The sequence below is a fragment of the Montipora capricornis genome, chromosome 2 (assembly GCF_036669925.1).
Source record: "Montipora capricornis isolate CH-2021 chromosome 2, ASM3666992v2, whole genome shotgun sequence".
Classification (NCBI taxonomy): Eukaryota; Metazoa; Cnidaria; class Anthozoa; order Scleractinia; family Acroporidae; genus Montipora; species Montipora capricornis.
This window is the reverse complement of record NC_090884.1, coordinates 56,210,772-56,219,661: the sequence shown is the minus strand read 5'-3', so window position 1 is coordinate 56,219,661 and position 8,890 is coordinate 56,210,772.

Below are 8,890 nucleotides of genomic sequence, written 5' to 3'. Positions count from 1 at the left end.
AGCCGACATAGTCAGCCTCGCACTGGATACATTGGAAATGGTAGACGACTTTCTGTTTGTTTACCAGGGCAGCTTTTTGTTCCATAGGTTTCAAAACATCGTTTAGTTTGCGACTGGTAAATACGGGGAATAACCTCACGCTAATCTTTGTAGATAGTTCTGATGTTTGGCGTCTTACAGTATTGGGTGATTGCTGACATTTGAATTTCAGCACAATGCGCGAGACTTGTGGTTTTTCGCTGGCTGTGGGTTCTTTCTGAAGATCCTCCATTAAGCTTTCAGGGAGTTTAAGCTCAAGAAATAACCACTCAAGTTTTTGACATTCTTGAGTGAAGGCATTCATTGAGGAAGAAAGAAGATGTGCTCTGTGTAGCATTCATGGATCAGTGTTCTTAGTAAGCTTCTCTTGTATCGCTCGTCCGTGTTTCTTTGGTAATGAAGTAAGAGCCATAAGTTGGTCGGCTTTCTGTAGACCTCCGTATATGGATTGTGTTCTCTTCTCTAATAGTCGTCATCCTCAGGAATGGAAGTTTGCCTGTCACGGCTTCGATTTCCATGGTGAAGGACGCTGAGGGATGGGCTTGGTGCAAGGTCTTGGCCGTGGCTATGCCAGGAACGATGGCGAATGTATCGTCCAGGAAGCGTTTGTAGAAGTCGGGAATATTTCTGTCTGCTTTCAATTTCGCTTCAATTGAGCTCATGAAAGTGTTTGCCATGAGTGGGCCAAGAGGTGAACCCGTAGCCACACCGTCCACTTGCTCATATAAATTGCCAGCAAAATGAAAGAGTTGATCCTTGACTGCTATTTGTAGTAGTTCCCTCAGCTGCGTCGGCTGAAGATTGGTACCAGGGGTCTTGCTGAACCAATCATCGTTGAAAGCCAGTCATCGTGCGTTTTGTAAGCCCTGCCTCAAGCTTTTACAGCATATTATAAATAGTGGTATACAAGGCTATAATAGATTTGTTTGAGTTGGTAAATGGAAAGGTAATGCCCTAATTTTGAAAGAATGCCAGTATTGCGCGAGCCGTACCCGAGCAAATATAAGAGACATCATATTTCCAACTTGATAAGTTATCGATCACAACACCCAGATATATTTGATGTGATATAATTGATTTTTTGTAGAAAATTTGTTAACATCGCACCATTCCTTGACTTTTGCCAATTCAGAGTTTATTAATATTTCAAGAGTTTTCAAACCACGAGCTGAGGCAAACAGATTTGCATCGTCAGCAAAAATCCTAAAAATTAAGGACACCGAGCAGTTGGGTAGATCATTAAAATAAAGTAAGAAAAGCAAAGGCCCTAGTGTACGACTTTGAGGAATTCCGCAAGTTACAACTTGTCTTGGAGACTCTGTATCGCCTATTGCTACGTATTGCTGCCTGTTCTGAAGGTAACTCGTAAACCATTTTAAGGGGAGCCCTCTAATTTCATATGATTGTAATTTCATTGACACTATTTGGTGATTTATGGTGTCGAATGCTTTCGAAAAGTCTACAAATATGTCACAAGTGTATAGGTTATTGTAAGGCCACTTCGGAAAATACCATAATACTCTTTGTCTGTCCCCCCAAATTTTGCATAAGCATTGTACCTTGTTTTCTCTTGGGACCACTGTTAGTCCCAAGAGAAAGTGGAAACAATGCTTATGCAAAATTCGGAGGGACAAACAAAGAGTATTATGGTATTTTCCAAAGTTGCCTATTAGACTGTCTTCAATGTCACAGACAGCTTGCACTGTTGAATGACCTTTTCTGCAGCCAAACTTTTTCCCGCAATATATAATTCGCTGCTCTTGATTGATTTTTCGGTAAATTTGTATTTAATTGATTGTCACGTGACCTTGTAGCCTGGAAACGAGGCTGAATTATAAAAATTCTTATAATTTCCATATACATAACCCGTTGATTACAAGACGAGACCACTTTATGACAATCATTGCTCCTGGTTGATTTAAGTGGGTCTTAATCAAAATAATATTCATGTGACCCGATAAACATGGAAACGAGGCAGCGAGAAAAAACTTCTCAAAGTCACGTAAATTTCGCGAATAAGCTAGAGCAAATCCTTGATTGCTGCAACATTAGAGATCAAAATCCAGCGGTAAACACTCGATAGACACGCCAAAGTAAAGATTTTTTGCTATAGAATCGGTTGATTTCATTCTTAAACACACGACCCCACAAGCTTTAACAGCTTTAAATATTATCGTGTTTAAATAAAGATTGTAATAATCAAGTACTCTCGTTTGTCTCACGATGTGGTCACTTGTGATGTAGATCGCGACGTTTCGACGGTAGTAGCCAAAACGCGTGGTCGGGGTCGGAGACCGAGTGTCTTTTTTTTTTCCCATTTTTTTTGTTTCAATTTTTGTCGTCATTCTCCTGTCCTTCATTTATGGTGGAAATTAGTGGAAAAACATTAAGGAACTTACGGAAGGTATGAAAGTTCTTACGGAACATCTTAGTTTTTTTTTCTCGAAATCGGACTTTTTTTTTGCGTGTTTTAGAATCGAAGTTGGATTTTGCGAGCATCTGACTTAGTCTTTCCGAAAATCGGAGATTGTTTTCCGAATTAAGATAATTTCCGAAAATGTTGAAATTGGAGTTTATGAAATATACGCCAACTGCCAGAAACACTGATGCGGAGAGTGTCGCTGCGCTCCACACTTTAAAATAGCATTGTAATGTTTACTTCTTGAGAAAAAAGACCGAATCGCAATTCCAAGATGATCGTCACGCAGTCACGCAACGTTCTCATTTTTCCTTGTTTGTTCGTACTGATGTCATGTTATCGTCTGTCTTTACTACCAACGGTTTGTAGTAAAGCCAGAGTCGCACGGACGTCAAGGGTTCGAATCCAATATCACCATAAAAAACACAACAACATTCAAAACAATTTCAGTCAGAAATTCTCTTAATTTCGAACAACAAAAAAAAGATGTCCCTTTCGTAGCTTCAGTATCTTCCATATTTTTTTGACTAATTTTCACTATAAATGAAGGAAAGATGCCGAACATTCGAATATAACATTACAGGAGAATAACGACAAAAACTGAAACAAAAGATTTGGAAAAAAAAAAAGACACTCCGACCCCGACCCCGGCCCCGACCCCGACTGCATACTGCTATTCTACATCAGTAGATGAGTTCGACTGGTTAAGCGTCTTCTTTTATGCGGGATTCTCCGCTGTAATTGGTTGGTTTTCAGCAGCTGTGAATAATTGGTGCATTTCGATCCTCGCTGTTTCGGTGTGTTGTTTCTTAGGCGGTCCGCTGTCGTACGGTTCTCCTGTTGTTGTGTTTCTTGATCGTGGACATCCATGCTCCCGGAATTTCCAATCCACTATTCCTGTTGATTTTGTTAGGGTGAAGTCTTATGTGAATCGCCTCTTTGACCTTACGTTTGTACCAATGAGGATCACGATCAATAAACTTTACTTCGTTCCAAAGCAGGTTGTGTCCGGTGTTGTTAGCGTGTTTTGAAACGGCGGAGGTCTGGGTACGAGCAAGTCGGATGTCTCGTGCGTGACGCGCTGCGACCAAAATCGTGATTGAATGTAAATATTTCGTCATTTTGTCACCGGGATGTAGAGAAATTTGCCGATTCCTCTTGACACGCTTGTCCACGTTTGTTTGACTTCAAAGGATTCTGAAGTTTTAACTGTGAGCCATCATCAACACCGATTAGGTAAGATTTTCTGTTTCTGCCATATCGTCGCTTATTTCTGCCTAGCTATTGTAGATCCTTTTTCTGCTATACATGTAATTGACGTTCTAATATTCGGCGCGTAATTTGTAATTCGTTGGACGTGATCTTTATTCATAAACGGTCTCTAAGATGCCTGTTGAAATCGAAAAACATTTCAGAGCGATTGATAAACGTATCCACCCGGTCCACTTCATTTTTTAGTCTTCCAAGTTTTATCAGCATTGTACAGGTTTAATTAATGCGCAATAGCTGTTTGAATGATCAAGAGATCGCACATCACGCTCATAACAATGGCAAAGGTTTAATTAAGGGGGATGTAGCTTTCTCTAAGAGAAAACCAAGTCCACAATAATTATTTTATTTCATTCTGGAAGGTTATGACGATATCCGTTCAATGGGGCAATTTCGATTTCACAATTATCGTTTGTGGGTTGCATTGTGTACCACTTGTGCACACTTGGTCACGTCGCACCATTTTGGCATAAGTTGCCTTATCGCCCTCGTGACCCTGTGGGACGTAAAAGAACCCACACTATTCGATAGGGCAGGCATGAAATTTTCTCATGTTGTGTTTTTTCCCTGTAGCATATCATGAATGGGAGGGTAAATTCTCGTAAATGCTCGAAGATATTAGCGACTATTAGATACACCAAGCTACTCTAAAATGCGAGGTTAAACAAAGATATGATGATGCTGTCAACTGATGAAAGCTACAAGCCCGTTTTGGCCTTCACGGGGTTTCATCCTTGATTTAGGGGGAATTAAGGGGTGTACCTAAGAGATAAAGTTTGTGCCGAATATTCCATAAACAAAGTTTTGTTGTCGGATAGATTCACAATAGACAATCTTAGAAAATCGATCAACGCAATGGATTGCTCGTCATTTAATTTTTTGTTATTTTTTCCCCATGTGTTGTTTTTCGACTGGTGCTTAAAACAAGAGGAAACATGTCCATTTGGTCCTCAATAGGCCTTATCACGGTTTTGACCGCCATTTTGACGGGTAGACAAAGCGTAAAGAATTTGTAGTGTTTATATGAAGATGTCAAATAATTTTCGTTAAACGCTACAATAGTTCTAAAAAAATTATGAATCGCGAACTGAAGGTACAGGGTAAAGGATTATACAGACCAGTTTTTAGGGACTAGCCTTCGTTAAAAGCTGCGTAGTAGCGTTTTCGATTTTTCCACACGTTTGTCTGTAATTGCACAGGTAGCCCAAGCTCGATTTGTGAGGAGCTCTTAATATGATGACCTTTGCATTGTTACGTGACGCGAGCGATTTGCATATTTATAAGGATTTGTATGGGGAAAATAACGATTGTTTCTGCTTCTTGGAACCGGTTTGCTCCCTCTATATTAGTAAATATATAGAGGGAGCAAACCGTTTCCTCAAAAACTAACAGGAATGGCCGTAAATCGGCTCAAAGACCACAGAGGAGGGAAAAAAACACTCAACTAAAGTAAGGTAAGACGATTTTTATTTAAATCGCTACATTTTCATAGGTTCAATCGTTATTTTCCCCATACAAATCCTCATAAATATGCAAATCGCTCGAGTCACGTAACAATGCAAGGGTCATCATATAAAGAGCTGCTCACAAATCGAGCTTGGGCTACCTGTGGTAATTGTTACTGAAAATTCGCGGGAAAAAAATTACACACAAACATATGGAAAAATTGAAAACGCTGCCGGGCAACTTCTGTAAAAGGTTATTGCCTAAAATTGTGGTATGTATAATCTTTTGCCCTGTACCTTCAGTTCTTAATTCATAAATTTTTCAGAACTGGCGTTTAACGAAAATCATTTGACATGGGATCCCCATAGAAACACTACAAATTCTTTACGCTTTGCCTACCCGTAAAAATGGCGGTCAAAACCGTGATACAGTTTATTCTCGATTTCCTTTTTGTTCTGCAACTGGTCACGAAGTCAACCCCGACATTTACCAGAAGCATCTGCTATTTATAATTGTTACGCTTTTGTTACTTGTTTATATTTATCAAGGTTTGGTCATATCACCATGGCGCTTTCGTGTTTCGTTGTAGAGAAAATGATGACAGAAGAAAATGAGATGAACTTTAATGACGCTGAGGCCTCCACACAACCAGCCAACGATGGAGATCTGGAATCATTAAGGCTACTAAGTATCAGTTCATCATACGAAGATGAAAAAGATGAAACTGAAAAACAAAGGCTAAAAGCAGTCGTGGGTGTCAAAGAAACGCAGTTAAACGGAAACAGTAAGGAACGAATAGACGGCGGAACTCAACTCTCCGAAGATGACGAAACAGGAACCGAACAATCAGCAAGACCGACTCGTTTGTCGCTCAGTAACGAACAACCTACGAAGCCCAGTAACGACTCATCCAGTCATATGAACTCACGACACGTGTCCTTTACCCCCGAGAAGGAAGCCAAGGAAAACGGGCTGAACGATACAAGCTTAGCCTATGACAACCGAGGTTTTACTGACATGCAGACATCATCTGACTCTGCAACGCGCTTGCGCGTTCATACGAATGGCAGTGTCCATTACCAAACCCATAGCGAGGGCGAGGAATGCAACGAAAGCGAAATTTCTATTGCTTGGACTGTGCATCACAATTCTCAAAATGGTTCTTTAAGACGAAGGAGACAAAACACACATCATGGTACCCTTGTATCGGATTCCTTTGTCAATGAATGTATTTGTTGTTGTGTAATTTTATGACGAAATTCATATAGAGCGTTTTCACATGACGTCACGGCAGCCATGTTGATGTTCCAAAACCAAGAAATGGCGGCCATGATGGTGTACCAAATTAAGCCTCTGGGAAGTGAACTCTATTTTTATGCAAATACTTTCTATTGTTTCAGTAATCCAATATGGCTGCTAGTCTCGTGAGTTAAAACGCTCTATACCGGTATTGCAACTGCGGATTTGCGACGATTTTTTTTTAGCTAAGACCGTCCCCTTTTCCCCTTTTTTTCTCCGCTTACTCCTACATTTGGGTCGGTCGGTCGGAGCAGAAAAAAAAATGAAAAGTAAAAATAGACTGCGAGGAGTTGTCCTTTCTTCCTCAAATTTAATTAACAACATTATGCAAATTTTGGGAAAACAGAGAAGGGATTGGGGAGAGGGATGATAAAGGACGACTATTTCCTTCCTCTATTTCGGGCCCAGGCTACCAGCTTGCATATACTTAGAACATTACTAGGGGATGGGTGGTCTTTTCCACTGAGTACTTTACAACAATTATACTAAAAACATTACAAGAGAGGGGTAGTCTTTTCCACTGCGTATCCGTTTATCCACTTCACAGACACTATTCGTAAAGAGTAGGGCATGGAGCTCCCGGTGTTGTGGTTAGGCCTCATATCATTCGTTCATGTGCTGGGTGAGATCGCTAATGGACTGATAGCGGCTGCCAGCAGCGGCTGTATATGCTGATGTCCGATCTCACTCATAGATCACTTTCTTGTAAAGCGCATTTGAATATGCCTAAAGAAAATGCGCTATATAAATACAATACCATTACCATTACCGTTACAATATACTTTGTTCGGGAATATCCATACTCAATTGAACACTCGAAACTTGGACTGTATATCCTTCTTTATTCCCAACAATGATCAACGTTCGCTCACACCGTACATACATTCCAACTGACAACAACTCTCTTTCTCGTTTTGGCATTTAAAAGCAAAAGATCTATTGTTCGCATATGATAAGTACATGTCATATTCTTATCCCCTGAAAACACATCACCCACGTTACGTTCAAAAATAATTAACTGAAAACAATTAACTTGTCAATTCCAAATACATTCTTATCTCTTTAAAATTGCAATACACGCGATCAAAGTTTCTATCATCTTGACAATACAATTACCGGCTTAGTTTAGAGTAGGGCACGTTGTGTTGCGTTAAGTAACGCGGTATGTTTCCCAATATACTTAATAAGAAGATTACTTGAGAAGGGGTGGTCTTTTCGACCGCGTATATAGTCTCTTCGGAGGTGCAAATTCAAAATGGCGGGGTTTTCTACTCCTGCGCCGTGTTTCGGTTGTGGTAGCTGTACGTAGGAGGACTATGGTTGCGCCGAAAACAAGTAAGAGCGAACTAAGGGTATGCCGCGGGTTAAGAATGGAGCTCGCATTTTTTAACTAAGTAGTACGGCTCTCCCCCGTCCGCGCCTTGTTATTGCCAACATACATTTTCGACACAAAGGATCATCACAGTTTTAAGACTCGAACAAACTTTTTATATGATGTGATCGAGCTGCACACTGCAAACGGACGCAACAACTCCCAGCAAGGCAAGGACGTGCAGTGTATTGTGGGAAGGATACGACTTCGTAAACTTGCAAAATTGGGATGCCCTCTTGTTTTCGAAAAACCTTAAATAACAATGGCCACAACCAGGTTTTCTGAGCCCGCGAGACTGAGCACCCCCAGCAAACCATTGTTTTAACGAAAACCGCTGGTCAGCAACCAAGTTCTTGAGAGAGCTGGTTCGAGGAGAAAATCAAAGGCTCACAAGTTTGAGATTGCAATGCGTGTGTACGCCGCAGAATTAATAACCAGCACAGGAGTTACAGGCTTTCAGACTTTTAAACTTGCGTTTTGCATTTATAAGAAGCTGCATTCACACGCTGAAATTCTAAGCTAGTGAGCCTTTGACATCACTTTTCCCTAGATCCATCAGTTTTGAACGTGAGTAATGACGGACGGTGAAACCCGAAACTTACACTCAAAGAAAACGGTCTTCGGATAAAAATGAAACCTCAAAAATTTGCCAGTCAGGTTTTAATAAACACACTTTCAAAACCTGAAGAACAAAAAGTGACTTTTTTGATCACCGGGGCACTTTAACACTAATCCGCGAGTTTGAATTTTGCCCGTCAAAAAAAGCCTTGACATCGCAATTTCATGCTGAAAGAAAGTAAAAGTCTACATAAAAAAATTCTTGCGGAAACATTTTCATCACATAGTAAACTGCAAATTTTAGTTTCCAGTAATCCAGGATTAGCTCAATCGGGCTTTCAACAACTGGGCCCTGGGGCTTTCTGGAACCTTTTTTGCTCCAGGGGAAGACAAGAGTACGAACGTGCACGGTTTACAACAAAGAAACGTTTTAAGAGAAAGGGATGATTGGTAGATAGTTATATTAATTACATGATAGTGGTAAAACA